At 42.9% G+C, this 17269-nt stretch overlaps 1 pseudogene; it reads right to left on the reverse strand.

The window, feature by feature from the left end:
- Window positions 1–1343: 1343 nt before the first annotated feature.
- On the reverse strand, window positions 1344–15901 carry LOC148527329 (keratin, type II cytoskeletal cochleal-like; annotated as a pseudogene).
- Window positions 15902–17269: the final 1368 nt, after the last annotated feature.

Consider the following 17269-nt stretch of genomic DNA (forward strand, 5'->3'; position numbering starts at 1 on the left):
ACATACACACTGAAAAAGCTGGCACACACACTGAAATACACACTGACACAAACACACCTCTCACTTGACACAAATTCAGTCATATAAATACAGCGCTGGCATGGCTTATTAAAGATCGGCTCACCCCACATGTAATACATTACACCCACCTGCTAGAGAGAGCGCCGGTCACTGTCACTGAGGAGGATCCGAATCACGATCTCTCAGCTCCCACAATGCGGTGACCCCATGGGAATTGGAAACTGCCCTGGAGGAGCTGCGCGCTCCTGCTGCAGCTCCCCCTACAGCCAGCTCAGCCAGGTACAGTTGCCGGCTCACTCAGATCGCTTTACAAAAAATGTATATATATTGCTAAGCTGCGCTGCGATGTAGTGCCGGGCAGGGGGGTCCCCAGGTACTCGGAAACCCCCCCTGCGTGCGCGTATGTGCTTAACCTCTTTTACCGAGGAGAAACAGGAATCAGTACCGATGAGATATAATAACATCTTGTCTGCCAGAGTGGGGGAGGGAAAATGCCCTCATCCAGCGATCCACGCCAGAGCCCACAGCGCATCACCCTAGTGCTGAGGCGCTGTGTCTCACCTCCCGGCCGGCTCCACTGGGCATGCGTGAGGAAGGGATGTGCTGTCCCTACTGTGGTGATAGATGAACGACAGCTGCAGCTGTCAAAATCGATGATTGCAGCTGTCAGAACGATTAGTGCCACTGACCGTTCATACATTGGCTGGGACATCGGCGCGCTATCTGGTAATACCGCCTCTGTAATTTACCACCCAACCCCACATTAATTCATGGGGAGAAGCGGTATCAGTGGACATAATGAGCGCTGACACCACTCCACCCCCATATCACCTGTTCATACATCTCTCCCCTTAATGCAGCAGCATTTTTTGAAGCATTTAGTTTCATTTCACAGAGGCAAGTTACATTCAGTATGCGTGGGCTTAATATGCATTAGAAGCGTTTAATGTATTTTGTGGGTTTATCAATAATTTGGGTATTTTCATGAAATGTTTACATTAATTTGCTGTGTATAAAGTTTAAGTGAAGTGAATAACTCTATCTAAGCTCATGCAAGCAACCACTTGATGGATTGAGCAAATCATCAGTAACAACTATTGCACAAAGTTGTCTTAATACACCATAAGTAAGTACTGTATGTATTGAATTGAAATTTGCTTTGTTACACAGAATTTTTAATTAAAGGTATAAATATTGTTTGTGCACAGAATCATCACTGCCAACAATAAAACAACACATACATAAAAGCTTTCAATATACAGTATCTGCCTCATTATAATTTTTGTAGGCTTAGATATTACTGGTGCAGAGAATTGGCCCCTTCAGCAGTGATGGCTGTGGTCAGATTGGTGCTTAGTTTTGGAAATGTAACTGCTTGAACTGAATCCTCCCTTATGATGGTGATTGCCTCCATGGCTGGATGCTCCTGAATGGTGCTTTCTCCCAGTGCTCGAATGCAGGACAGCTGGGATAAATACATTAAATATTCTCTTTAATGAGTGAGCATTAGCTCCGCAATACAGTTACTCTAATTTTATTATTATTATTATTATTATTATTATTATTATTATTATTATTATTATTATCCTTTATTTATATGGCGCCACAAGGGTTCCGCAGTGCCTAACAAGTACAAAAACAAAGTACATAAACAGTTGAACAGAACAAGAAAACACTGACATACAGTATAAGACATTGCAGGACAAGTACATGGTATATAAACATTACTGCAACAGTAGCAATATGGCAAAAGTCAAGGGTTAGGTGCTGTTATAAGGAATATAGAGTAGATAACAATATAAGTAAAGGAAGGAAAAGCACATGAGGGAAGAGGGCCCTGCTCGTGAGAGCTTACATTGTAAAGGGGTGACACAGATGGGGTAGACAATCAGCATGGGACAGAGGGTTAGGATGACAGATGGGTGGATTCCTGTTTTACATTATGTGAGCAAGTAAGATGGAGTAAGATTTACACCTCTGACATTCTACTTTACGTGACAGTGTTTGTAGGTGTCTGTGGAAAGCCATGGTTGTTACTGTAGGTGTCTGTGGAAAGCCATGGTTGTTACTGTAGGTGTCTGTGGAAAGCCATGGTTGTTACTGTATGGTTAAGGTATGAATTGGTGAAAGTAGTTGTTGTAAAGAGATGTTCAGATGTAAAATAATGATAAGTTGTGATAGAGTGTGGATTCCACAAGGCACATTTATTGATTTGGAGGGTGACGGCGGACACGTGGGGTTTGCAGGATATTTATTCCATAGGAAAACCACTGTGTGTTTGTCTGGGGCCTGGATTTGGTGATATGTCACCAGATAATAAAAGCAGAAGGATAGAGAAGTAGATATAGTTGTAGGAGGGGTGTAAAAGTTTTTTATAGTGACACAATGAGGTTGCCATAGTCAATGTATGATGAAAAGAAAGCTCATGAGTTTTAAGAGGAGGGGAGTGAATCAATACGGCTGCAATGAGCACAGAGAGGTGAGATAGAGGGAGAGTTAGGGATGTTATATCCTTAGAGAAAATATAAAGAATAGTTTTGATGAAAAGAAATGTGTAGTATATGGTGAGTATTAGGTTTGTTACTTTTAGACAAATTTTAAGGAACTCAGGCCCTCATTCAGAGCCGTTCGCTATTTGCGGTCGTTCGTTCAAAAACAAGGGGTGGCTATTCAAATGATCCTTTCGCAAATTGCAGTCTGTTCACACCTCTAAGTCTGAACGAGCGAGCAAAACATACGCTCGTTTATTTGATAAAAACACCCCCTGGCCGCTCGCACTATACGTCATGTCCGCTATTTATTTGATTAATCGAGTACATCGTACAGCGTATGAACTGCTCGCTATTCTTGTGGTTGGTTTTTTCAACCGCTATTTTGCGAGCAGTTCTGAGTTTAAAAAAAAACAAGTGACGTGGTCAATGACGCTGCTGGATTAATTATGCACACCCTTAAAACGCCCGTTTTGACCTTTAAGCACGCCTGCGTTCGAATTCCACTCCCCCGTTTTCAAGCACCTTCCCCTGTTACCACCCACATACGCCTCATTCTGTCACTCAAAATAACAGGCACTCGCTATATAGCGTACAAACGATTTTCGGCCGCACTGACTGGTTCGCGCATGCGTACTAAAAACCATACGCAAGCGCAGATGTGCGAACATCGCTCGGAACGAGCGTACTGCCGCTAACGAGCGGCTCTGAATGAGGGCCTCAGTTTTTTAATCTGAAATTATCTTAGATGTTGGTCAGTGCTTGTTCAACTGTTTGATTAACTGTTATGTTATCCCACTTTGTGCCTTTAATACTTGGTGCTTTTAAACCCAGCTGCCAAACAGCCCCAGCTGCCCCTATACTGAATAAAAAAGAGTGGTAACCTTGATTAAGACAGGCTACATCTGACTCAATTGGTCTGCTGATCCTTCCTCCCCATCTACCCCATCTGTGTCACCCGTTTGTCTTTCCCTCGCTTTTAGAATGTAAGCTCTTACGAGCAGGGCCCTCTACCCTCTTGTGCTTCTCCCTACTTTAGTTTCATCTACTTCTTACTCACCACTACGGCACCTAACACTTGGATGCTTATGCTCTGTTGCCTATCTGGGTGTTATGGTCGCTAATGTAGCAATATATATTATCCATGTCTTGGTCCTGTATTGTATTGTTCTGTAAGTCACTTGTCTACAACTTGTTTATGTACTTTATAAGGCGCTGTGGAACATTTGTGGCGCCATATAAATAAATGATAATAATAATAATAATAATAATAATAATAATCAAAGGCGATAACTTGCTCTGAGATGGAGCAAAAACCAGGCCAGATATATACCATAAACTATGCTTCACTGAACAATATTGACTATACATGTAAAAACAAATCTATGCAAGAGATGAAATATCACATACATTTAAAACTGCACATGATTGCATGAAGGTCTATGCAGAGTATATAATGAGATAGCCTTCATATATTAATCCCTTGCAGATAGTATTTATGCACCTATAGAGATCCTAGCATATACAACATATTGTTTCTATTAATTGCTGCAATTCAAGTTCATAATTTATTAAGCTAATTACATTCATCATTTTCTATGCAATGGGCAGCTAATGGGTTAAACCGACTTCAATTACTTCAATGACAACTGTATGAGATGACTTACAGACATTGACAGGTCCTTCTGAAGCCAATCTGGAAAATAGAAAAATAAAGTAACATGTAAATGTTTTATTCATGTGTATAAACAGTCAAATTATACAACATTTAGGGATAAATTTACTAAAGTGAGGGTTTTTAGATGTGGGTTTTAGAAGAGATGTTGCCCACAGCAATCAATCAGATTCTAGCTACTATCTTTTAGAAGGTGCTAGTTAAATGTTAAGTAGAATCTGATTGGTTGCTGTGGGCAACATCTCTTCTAAAACTCACTTCTAACAACTCTCACTTCAGTAAATGTGCCCCTTATATTCAGTGATGACTAAAGCAGTTCATTGATGCAGTTAACTATATAATTATGTATTGTTGTTATTTTAAACAGACCAAAATAACAATTTGTATCTATATTAATACAGTACAGTATAACTAAATGTAGCAAATAAAAGAGAGCTAGAACACACCGGATGCATACATAGATTAAAATAACTGATTACAGGTGGAGATTTGCCACTCAATTTATATATATGGACAGCATCTACCCTAACTACATATGCCCGGCAGATGCTATACTACATCCCCCTCCTATTTATTACAAGCCTAAACATGGCTTTTTATACAAGCATTGCCTGAAACACTAGACACAACTTGCACTCTCACCAGCTAGACTACGACATATTTTAGGTATGCAGCTTAGCTTAACTCGCACCTTCCATAACACAGCTAGTACCCAAAAGGATCAAAAAAGGTTGTGAAAAAATTATAAGCAATACAATAATGTTTGTACATAGCACATTTTTACAAAATTGTAAATATATAGCATATTCCGTATTTTTCATGATTCTCTCATTTTGTAATGGAAATCGGACCAAATGGCAATTATATTTACAGAAAACTCATCACACATAATTCACTCACCTGCACTCTTCTCCCTCCAGCATCTTCTTATAAGTTGCAATCTCAATATCCAGAGCCAGTTTGACGTTCATCAGTTACTGGTAATCTCTTAGCTGGCGAGCCATGTCCTGCTTGGCCTTCTGTAGAGCAGCCTCCAGCTCGCCCAGCTTATGCTTGGCATCTCGGACCGCTGTTTCTCCACGTTCCTCTGCCTCATTTATAGCCGCTTCCAGCGCATCCCGCTATGACGGCATACACAGATATAGAGCCATTCTGGAGACATACCTCTGCATTCATACCAGTAACAGCTCTATACAAGTAATAAATACTGAGCCCCTTTCTGATCGTATGCAGGTATTAGTGATGCAGGGCCGCAAGCATTTTGACTTGGAGAGACAATAGTTGGATGTGAGCATAAATAAGTTTATTTCCAGTCCTATCTTTTGCGTCTAGTAAAGGTTAGCTGCAAATGTGCACTGATGATGATGATGACTAGTAACAAATGAAGTATTGGCACATGACTAGTGTGCCGCAAGATGCTTATATCTCAGCATATGGGTGAATATATGCATTTATTTCTGTGCGGGTAATGTGAGAACACATACAACTGATTTGTTTTAAACTTTGAATCATCCCCCCAGAGCCCTCATAATGCAACATTTACAGCATACTTGCCTACTCTTCCGGGACGGCCAGGAGCTTTCCCAAATTGGGTGCTGCTCCCGGGCCCCCCCGCAAGAGTAGGCAAGTCTCCCAGAATGTCCGCAGACCCCCCCACCCGGTAGCACCCACTTAGCAAGCAAAAATGGGCGGTAGAGGGGGGGTGACACTTTACATAGCCAGTAATATCGGCATTGTAAAGCGGGGTGTCAGGGCTGCGATGACACGATCACCCTGGCACACACCCGCACCGCCCACTTAAGGCACCCCCTGCTGCACTGACCTGGCTGCACCCTCCCGGAGGGGGCTACCAGAAAGCCGGTAAGTATGACTTACAGCACCTCCAATATTTCTTGGATCTCAGCACACATTCTCTGTGCATGCCTATAGATAGTGACACTGTAACTACATCGCATAATACCTGGGATTTAGCACAATCCATCTCTCCTTTAAGTCTCTGGATTGCTCGGTTAAGCTCAGCAATCTCGTTTTTGCTGTTCTGCAGATCATTACCATTTCTCCCTGCTGACATGCGCAAGTCCTCAAACTATAGAAATAGAGAACAAAATAAGTGATTCCAAAATGTGTAACTGGTAGTAGCACTAGTGGCAATTGAAGTGTGTGTGTGTGTATACATATATATATATATATATATATATATATATAAAAATATAAAAATCTGCACACTCTAACGTAGCAACAACAGTCGGGTGCATGACCATAAAAATGAATAATAGTAGCAGTCTTATAACAGATGATCAGCACACCATTTAAATGCAAAAAATAACTTTTATATAGTGCAGGACATGTATCCCATGATCAGTTCCACAAAGCATAAACATGCAAATCCAGCATAAAGTGCATTATAGAAAAAAGGAAAAACTTTTCCATAGCAGCTTAATAGCACATAATACTCATCGCTCCATGTAAAAAACAGAGATCAGGGTGAGAAGCCTGATGTCCATGCCCGACAGCTGTTTTGGTGTACGCAGACACCTTCCTCCTGGAAGGTGTCTGTGTACAGGAGGAACGCCCCAGGTCTGCGCCCCAGGGGAAAGGTGTCTGCGTACACAGAAAGCTGCATAACCTTTCAGCCTTTCGCTATAGAATTATTGACCATGTACCTCCACTTGCGAGAGGTGGTGACTGCGCTCGTAAATTATTACAGTGCGAGTCCCAGTGGATTATGCGACTTGATTCTCTTTCTCCGCGGTGCCTTAATGAATCATTGGGTTTGCACTGTTTTATTTGATTATAATCCTCCCTAATCCAGTATGTCAATTGGTTCTTCCAGCTATATGCATATTTTTTTCAACTCATCTAAATCTGTTCTTTTTAGTATTGGACGTGTAGCTCAGGTGTCCAATATCTGTGGCTATTGATACTATATGTGATATTTGTTGATATATTGAGTTAGGATACTGATTGCACACTTTATGATTGCTGTTTTCATTCCATCAATATCATTCAATATTGTTCTTGTATAAGTATTTGTAGTAATCACAGACTGACTATATTTATGTGTTTTTATTTGTATTGTCTAGTAACATGTTTATATGTGTATTCGGGGTTGGTAGCATAGAGATAGCAACCGGGAAGTGATGACGTCATTTCCTGCTTTCAGGACTTCCGGTCTCGGAATCCGGAACCGGCGTCTCCAACGGGTATGGTGACCAGTTGTTATTTATATGTGGTAAGTGTTATATGTATTTATATATCTTTGACTTGACAAAAGCGCGAAATAAAGCACTGATACGTTGCAGTTATGCACTGTTCTGTGTATTCATTTAGTGTTCCCTCTAGCTCCGGCGGCAGGCAGGGCGCCGGAGCTAGAGAGGGCAATGTTGTGCGTGCGCCGAAGGCGCGCGCGCGTCCGAAAAGGGGGCATGGTTACGAAAAGGGGGCATGTCTATAAGACGCGTCCCCCTTTTCGTCATACTTGGGGGCGTGCCCGGCGCTTACGGACATGCCGGGCAGCCCCCAAGCGCTGCAGAAAGGGAGAATAGACGCCGGGCGCATGCGCCCGGTGTCTATTCCCCGGTGGTGACCGGGTCACCGCATGTTTGTCCACCCACGGGACACTGCGTCCCGCGGGTGAGAACGACTCCCGCAGGCTGTTAGGGCACGGCGCTTTTTGCCCTCCTCCTGGAGGGCAGGGCGCCGCGCCCCGCTAAAACAGCCTAGCGGGAACACTATTCATTACTACGGAGTGCCGCCTTGTGCAATATATATATATATATATATATAATATATTGTGGTGAGAGGGGTGGTCTCTCACCTGAATCTGAAGAAAATGTCTGCATCAGATGACTCAGAGAAATATGACAAAAATGCCAGAAAAGAAACCAGGGAATGTGTGACCTGTTAAGATGGCACCTTATTGGCCTGTGACCCCGACTGTCACCCCTCCTCAAGGAAATACTGATGGAGATGCCAGGGTCGTTGACTATGACTGCAGAGAGCCAGGTCATATAAGACGGGCCTGTCACAGAAAAACAGAGCCTATGGAGTGTAGAGTTGCTAGTATGGGTGCTATGTACCCCGCTTTTTGCATGATGGTACCCCTGGTTTCCACACCCTCATTAATGTGGAAGACTGTGTTACTGAATGGCCGAGAACTCCCAGCTATTATAGATAGGGAGTGAGCTAACCCTGATCTCAGAGGCTGTCCTGCCGAGGCCAATGGAAAAGGTGCCAGGATTAGTTGATTAGTCTGCATTCATGGATCCACAGAAAACTTTTCCTGCATGCGAGTGAGCCTCACCATAAGAGGCGCACTTATGAGGTGGTCTCAGAATTGGTCCTAAGCTCCCCTATCCTATCATATTGGGAAGCAATTTCTCACGATTTGTTGAGCTCTTAAAGGAACCACAGAGACAACGGCATTGAAAAGTCTCCAAGACCCTACCTTCGAAAAGGGAGAAAAGTGGAAAAGCACGGCCAGTCCTCTTTAGAGAGCGAACCTCTGCACAATTAATGTCTGAGAAAAGAAAGCTCCAACACTTTGCTCACTTACGGCCAGACAGAAATATTTGCAGAGGTGTCATACCCAATACAGATGTTGCCATGGATGTGCTGGAAACCGCTACACCTTGGGTTCCTGGGGGCCGCTATAGTTCACTTGGCCCTACAGAAGTTCCGCTGGCGGATAACTTGTCTGCAAAACAGCGAAAAGAAGCGAAAGCCTTAGTTCGCAATAATCAGGATGTGTTTTCTTCCCTGCCAAGGGGCACTGCCTTATTAGAGCACGAGATAAATACACCTGAAGGAGTGGGTATAAAGCAGCGACCATATCACATTCCTGAGGCAAGCTTTCCAGCAAGTAGAAAGTCCGGTCGATGTACTTCTCGCTAGACTGCTCAGATGTAGCATTGGCACTTTGAGGGGTACTTTGTCTGCGGGGCAGCGGAAAAGAGCAGAACCCAGTGTCTGCAAGAAAAGAAGGTTGATTGCTCCTCTGGCAGAATGCACCATGTTCAGGGGGTATGAAGAAGACACGCCTCGAAAGGTGGTTCAGAAGGCTGAATGGTCTTGGCTGTCGCGAAAGGAAACGTGCGCTTCCCTAAGCTTGGAAAACCGAAAAGGGGGGGGATGTGTGGTGAGAGGGGTGGTCTCTCATCTGAATCGCCCACATTCTTTCTGGTGGGATCAGCTTCCTCCTAGGGAGAGGAAAACAATATTGGCACATTCTGCACCTACAATAGATATATAGTATTCCGGGTTTTCCAGGTCACCCAGAGCCAGCAGGAAGTCGTCAGCACAGGAAGGGTTTAAAACTCACACACACCTGATGCTCCTTGCTCCTGATGCTGGACAAACTGGCCAGGTGATAGGCTGGGGGTGGTGGTTAGCATTAGGGTGCCAGGGCCTGGAGGGTCTACAGACATTAGCACAAGGAGTGCTGAGACATTTAAGTTTATGTTGTTTGCTTATTTTCTGTTATGTGCCTGTGTGTGTCCAGGCCTACTGTATGCTCATGTACAGTATGCTAAGGTGCAGTGTCTGCTACCATTAAAAAGACATTGCTTCACCAAAACCTGCCTGTCTGGAGTCCTCATTTCAATACCCCGTCTGGGACGTCATCCCGTGCGCCGGATGGAGCCGTGCATGTGTGAGCCGGTCATGTGGTTGTCCACGTGACTCGTAGTCAGCTGACCGGAACCAAAGCTGGCGTACGGGAAGAGGCGGTAACAGAACGTCCGGGGGGTGAGTTAATTAAACAATTTGCTTGTTATATTCACTTGTCTTTTGTATCCTGATGAAGGGGCAGGATACCCCGAAATGTTGATGATTGTTCAATAAACCACCGCATTGGTTTACCCTGAGTGCCACCTTTTGTGCTTTGTACATGGTGGGGATGACATCCCCTGTAAGGAGGGCACTAGAGCAGGCATTGCGGATTTATGCATGATGAGTGCTGGATCATTGTTAATCCGCCACTCAGCGGATATATTTAGGTTGCATACAGATTAAAATTGGGACCTGATTATGATTCTATAGGGTGTATGTACTAAGCTCCCTGTCACTGTCACTTTACAGGCTGTGTTTGAAAAATGACAGATAGGATCTGATTGGTTGGTATTTTATCCCTCTTCAGGGCTTAGTACATAGACCCCTATATGTTTTATATGATGCTGTGGTGTCTATTCATGATCCCTTATAGCTCTAATACACATGCAGAAATGCGAGTTTCCAGATGTGTTTTTGTAACAGGCCTTTATTAGGTCATTATTAGGGGCCTGATAGAATTCAACAAACTCCTAAAACTGAAAGTTTGTGGAGTTTGCTTGTAGAAACCAGATAGTGTTGATTCCCGAAAACCTGCTGCTTCCTATGGTGAACAAGTTCTGGGGATGTGAAGAGGCATCTGAGCATATCTCTCCGCCGCCCCTGCACTGCACAGAAGGCCAGCTGTAAGGGGAAGTATCACTGCTAGTTCAATAGTAGTATGTTAGGGATCACGGGGGCAGTTGCTTTTCAAAGCAGCTTTCCTCACACGGTAGCATTACTGAATCCACTAGTTGAGTAGCCACTGCCACAGCTAGCGAGTTTTATACTTAATTGATAAATAGGGCCCTATACAGTGTATGTGTTCTATAGCTGTGCAGACCAACATTAAACAAATAGTACGACCTAAACAAACAGAAAGTTATATCATCACAGTTCAGTGATAATCATCCAGTTTTAAAGCACAAAAACAAACACAAAATAATCAGGAAGTTTATAATGAAGAAACAGAAACAAAACAAGTTAAAAAAAGAAATACCTTTACTTACTACCTCTCTATAAAATTCATTGTGTCACTTGTTGAGTGCTGATTATTTAGCTATTTATTTTTAAGGGGTCCGATCAAAATCCAGACGGGATGCCGGCTCCTAGAATGCCGGCACCGGGATCCCAACATCTGTCCGAATCCCAGCATCGGCATCCCGACTGCCGGCATCCTGCCCCTAACCCCTAACCCTCCCCCTGGGTCAGGGGAAGGGTTAGGGGTTAGGCACTAGGGGGAGGGTTAGGGTGCAGGGAGGGGGAGGTTAGGTTTAGGAACTAGGGAGGGTGGTTAGGTTTAGGCACCGGAGAGGGAGGGTAAGGGGTAGGGTTAGGATACTGAGCGACAAGTTTTGGTATCCTGACCCTGTTGGGATGCCGGTGTCAGGATTGTGACCGCCGGGATCCCGAGCACCGGCATCCCATACCCAACCCATTTTTAATTCACCTTATTAAAAATACTACAAGTAATTCTCCTTTCGAATCTCAAGATGCTACAGAAAGGTTGTGGCTGCCAACAAAATTCTTGTTCTTGGCAACAGGCATCTTTGTTTCATCGTGTTACCCTACATGGCAGACTCACCCTTGACTGGTACATGGCCTCAGCCTCGGCTCTGCTCCTGTTAGCTATGTCCTCATACTGAGCTCTGACCTCAGAGATGATGCTGTCCATGTCTAGGTCTCTGCTGTTATCCATGGACACAACCACCGAGGTGTCTGAGATCTGAGCCTGGAGCTGACTGATCTCCTGCAATATTTAACAAAAAAAGTTGAAATATGATTTAAAAACATAATAAAACCTGAAAACAGACCAGCTCATTATGGCATGCTGGCTCTTCTCACTTTCTTAACTCGTGACCTCTGTCCTCCTTTTTCATATCTTCTCAATTCACCTTCTAGTTTTACCCCCAACCCCTTATTCTGTAAGCTCTCATAGGCAGGGACCTCAATCCTCTTGTTCTCACCCTGCAATATCCTTGTCTCCATGTAGCGCCCATGCACAGTCGATAACTGTAATACATCTAGTTGCAGCAGTGCCATAATGAGGGGTATGTAACTGGTGTGCCATCTGCTGTGTAAGACTAAGGGGCGGCACGGTCTCTGCCCATTTGGCACCCATTTACAGCTTGCCTTAGGAGGAACCCTGCTACATAGCTCCCCCTGTGCTTGTTGTATTACATCATGATGTCATATCTGCTGGGTGTGTTGGGTGGGGTGTGCCGACACAGGGAGCCCCCTGAGAACACATTATGGACACACAGAGTTACCATATAAATAAAAGATTATAATAACTGGGAAAAGGTATGCCGGGTGTTAACAGATAAACATGCAGGCTGTATTACCGCAACATACAGAGTCCTTAGGAAGTTGATTTCATCAGTCAGGGAGTCGGCCTTAGCCTGCAGCTCAGCCTTGTTAATGAAAGCAGCATCAACGTCCTAAAAATACAATTGTCAGGTAGTAATTTGTATATGAACAATGTAGTTGTTTATAGTTTATATCTTTAACATGTTTCAGATCAACTTGAGCACATAAGGCCTGATTCAGCAAAGATCGCAAATTGCAAATCTGCACGCAGGCAATTGTGATACTTGCTATTATGCAAATGCAGCACTAGGTGTATGACACCCCCTGCTGCATTTGCATTCCCAGCACTACAACGGAAGTCACAGGCTGGGATCACCATTGCGACCATCGGCCTCAGCTTACTCAGACTGGCCAGCTTGAAAGCCCGGGACACTGCGTTGATCAACGCAGATCCTGGGCTGGCCACTCCCACCCGCCCGCCCTTTAAATGCCTCTGCCTGTCAATCAGAAAGATGCATTAAATTTCAAAGGTCTGTGTGCGACTGCGCAGGACCCATTCTGCACACTCGCAGAATGGGTCCTGCGCAAGCGCAAATTCCCGATGATCGGGAATCTGCGATCAGTAGTGCACTTACGTGCAGTGCTGCATCAGGCCCATAGTTCACAGGAAACACTTACTCTCTTTAGAGCTACAAATTCATTTTCGGCAGCGGTACGTCTGTTGACCTCTTCTTCATACCTGTCAAATTAAATTAGTTGTGTTTATATTTTATGTTTTTTATGCCCCAAAATATTTGCAATGTAATGTTTTAGTAAGGTACAGTAGCAGCAAACATTCATGCACATATAGCTACTTAGAGTTACAAGCAAGTCAGCCACAATTACACATAAGGTGGAATGAAGCCTATTTTTCTAAATGTATTTCTTATGGTAAAGATTATTTAGTCATTTCGAAAGATCAGTAGACTTCTGGGCAATGGCAGTTGGAAATGTTAAAAAGCAATCTCACCACTAAACATACTGTACATGTTGGGCACTGGGACCCAGGGGTATATAAGTGCGGATTTTTAGAAGTGGAGTTGTTTCCCATAGCAACCAGTCAGATTCTACTTATCATTTATCTAGCACCTTCTAGAAGAAAGTAGCTAAAATCTGTTCCAGAATCCAGCATCTCTGCACCACTACTAGTTAGCAGCATATACTCGCCGGCTAGTGAACTGTATAAAACCCTGCTTTGCTCAAGCTCCACTCCATCTGCCAGTGTGTATAACAGTGAGTACAGTTGTACCTGTTATCTCTCAATATACCAACACCACTAGTTAAATAACTGGGCTGTTCATAGTTTGAGCTATCTGCTGGTGAGTGCCTATATAACTGCAGTATCAATGCCTGCACACACATCATTTCTAATAAAAAAAAGCTGCTAATGGCAGTGAGGTTTGTAACTAGCCAGTCAATTATAAGTGCTACATGCAGTGACTGTTCATTGTTGTATCACTTACATGATATATCCACAAAGGAAGACTATCACTTCTATCATTTATAAATACAACAGTGTCATGGAGGTTACTAGGTCCCCTTTAGATCCCTTCCCTTCTATTGGTCCATAGTGAACTATGTAATATTCCTTCTAAAAGCTCACATTATGCTCCAAAATACAACAAGACTGACGCCAGGATTTTCTGAGACATGGGGTATTGCAAATGTACATGGCATGGGAAATACAGCAGTAAGTTCTCTTCATCTCATCTACAGTTCCTTCCATGCTGTTCCGTTCTTCATCCAGACGAGCCCTCTCACACTCCAGGTTCTCCAGCTGTCTCCTGAGGTTGCTGATAAAAGCCTCAAACAGAGGTTCTATCTGACACCTGGCTGTTTTCTGGTCCTGTAAAAGAGACCACTTGGTCTCCAGCATCTTGTTCTGCTGTTCCAGGAACCTCACCTAATCCAAAATGAACATGGAGATTTAACATAAATTATACTTAGCATCTGTGCAACATATACTGTACCTGGTTTATCTGTTCCCCCAAAGTCTCCAAAGTCACAGTGCTGCTCTATTACTGATTACCTTATTTACGTAATATGCACGGGAAGCCTGTTTTAGGCAGGTCCATATTATAGGAGAGAGAGATTCAGTGCTGGCCCATTGGAGCCTTTGGGGCAAAGCAAAATTTAACTCAATGAGACAATCTTATGCACTGGTTTTATTTATTTTTCTTGAATAGTTTTTTCCTGGTACAATCTTCCAAATATCGCTCAAATCTTACTAATTCATTAAATAATTTTTTGATAGAATTTAAAACTGCAAAACAGAAAAAAGCAATAAAAACCCTGAACTGAATTTATGAATATAGAGGATTAGTAATTAAATGATTTTGAGGGACATCTTCATTTTCCTAATTTCCCTCCATCTCTTAATATTTGTACCTGACTTTTCTGCCCACCAGAGAGATGGCCAAATGTAATAGGGTGAGAGTTTAGAAAATGTGACAGTTTAGCAGTAAGCTCTCACACTTTTTAAACTTGCCCAATGTAATAGAGTCTGAGAACAAGCAAACTCCCATGTTTTTAGACTAAAAAAAAACTCTCACGATTCAAACTCTCATCTAGATGTTTTCCTATTTTGAAGATAAAACTCGACCAGTGTGAGAGATTACTGCTAAACTCTCACATTTTCTAATCTCTCAACCTATTACATTTGGCCCTTAGAATTTACAATGACGACAGTAAAGTGGAGGATCTTTCATTTTGTAAAATAATTTTGATAATTTATTTAATGATATAAATAGTTTGACACCATGGGGGAAATTCAATTAGCTCTGATAACTTAACAGGGGTGAAAAAGGGAGGTAGCCAAGGGCTTTATTGCTCCTTTTCACCTGATACCTTTGTTAATGCCTGTTAAGTTGACATGGGTTAATGGTTTTAACACACAGAATCTGTGAAAAGTTAATGTATTCGTGCGTTAACCTTGTTGTGGAATCCGTTAACCGCTTAGTTATCAGGGATTTTTTTTCACTGCTGTGGTGAAAATAAATCCCAGATAAGTCTTGCCGGTGGCCTAACTTCGGGGCTAATTGAATAGCCCAGGAGGAACAATTAACCCGCGGCAAATTACCTCAGCTAATTGAATTCCCCCTAAATTAGTTATTTAATATAAAGAGCAATATTTTACCTTGTCAATGAAGGAGGCAAACTTGTTGTTGAGACCTTTGATTTGATTCTTCTCCTCTGTCCTCACTCTTTGGATATTCGGGTCACTCTCCAAGTTGAGAGGAGTCAGGAGACCCTGGTTGACAGTAACAGAGTTGATTCCTCCACTACCTAAAAGTCCTCCAAAACTATGACTGGTACCACCAATACCAAAACCAGACCCGTGTCCACTTTTTCCAAGAAAACGTCCCACTGATATCTTATGTCCCGTTGATCCCATATTGTGGGCACTCATACTTCTAAAGTTATGCTGGGCCTTGTGACCATGTCCTCCATGTTGAGTAGAGTGTGAAAAGATGCTGTGTGAGCCGGAATGCTTAGGTAAAGCCACAGAACAGGAGCTGAAGTACTTGTGCCCAGTAGATGCGCGGACAGAGTGATGAGACATGATGGATCTTCTCACACAGGTGATCTGCAGAGTATTTTTTCCCAGTGATGTTCTAACACCTATTCCTGTTGCACTGACAACTGCCTTTTATACTTGTAAGGGGTGTAGTCACAATAATATAGCTGTCATAGCTTCATATGATGCCAGCAATGCAGCTTCAGATCCTCCTTGCTTCATAGAAAATAAAACAGCCAACAATATAATATGCCTACACAAAATAAAAGCCAATTTAATATATATATATATATATATATATATATATATATATATATATAGTCAAAGTATTTGGGTGGATGAATTGAGAGATACCTTGTTTAAGATGTAATGAATTAGATGATGGAAACAATAAACAGACAAAAACTGCAGATCAAACAAAAAATATATATAAAAGGTTTCAATACAAGGACACAAATAATAAATGTGTCAGATGATAATAACGTCTGTTAGGTTGAAACATTTTCATTTCAAGCATAAAACCTCAACTCCTTTTTCCTGGAGATGTTCTCCTGGTTGTCTTTTTCATTTAATCAAATGCCCTGTTTCACGAACCACCTGTGAAGATGGGGTTTCTCACTGCTTCGTCATATTCAAGGGGGCCTACTGTGGGGAAGTCTAAAATTTTTCCATTGGTTACCCTAATTAGTGTTAAAATTGCTTCCCCATACACTAGTATGGGGAGAGCGATTCATAGAAGAATTTAAATGTGTCAATTTAATTTCAAAATCTGGAGATGGCAAAATGAGCTGAAACGTACCCTGCTCGGGGGAGAGGAGCTGTGAACATTGCTGCTTCGGCTTCTCCTTCATCACTCAGCCCTTTGTGTCCAGCCATATTTTGTGGACGGACGGTGGCGCAAATGTCATTGCCAGCGCATACACAGTCTGCAGAGGTTTTCGTGCTGCTTGCCAGGTTTGCGGAGAGGCTTCTAATCGGAGGTTGTCGTCAGACAGGTAAGTATTACTGAATGGCTACATAGCACTACTATATATCACATCGATATGAAGCATTATATAGTGGTAATAACTGTTAGCCACTTTATATTACACATGAATGGGCCCAATACTACTTATTTACCTAGTGAGAGCAGAGATAGTATAGAAGAAGCATAGTCAAAAAAGCAGAATGGAGAATTAGGGGAGGATTCAATAAATCGCAGGACTTTACACGTGGTTCTAGCTCCCAGGTTAAGTGCCCAGAGCTATTCGATTACTGCCCATGGTAAGCCCCTCCTCAGGTGTGACTAGAAATCCGCGTTAACTAAAGCTTCAGGGGTTAGTCGCGTGCACTTAACCTGGCAGCTATAGCTACCGCACATCAGCTGTGGGCTTACCATGGGAAATAATTGAATAGCTCCGGGCACTTGACACA

The sequence above is a fragment of the Taudactylus pleione genome, unplaced genomic scaffold (assembly GCF_031769625.1).
Source record: "Taudactylus pleione unplaced genomic scaffold, aTauple2 ptg000089l, whole genome shotgun sequence".
NCBI classification, from domain to species: Eukaryota; Metazoa; Chordata; class Amphibia; order Anura; family Myobatrachidae; genus Taudactylus; species Taudactylus pleione.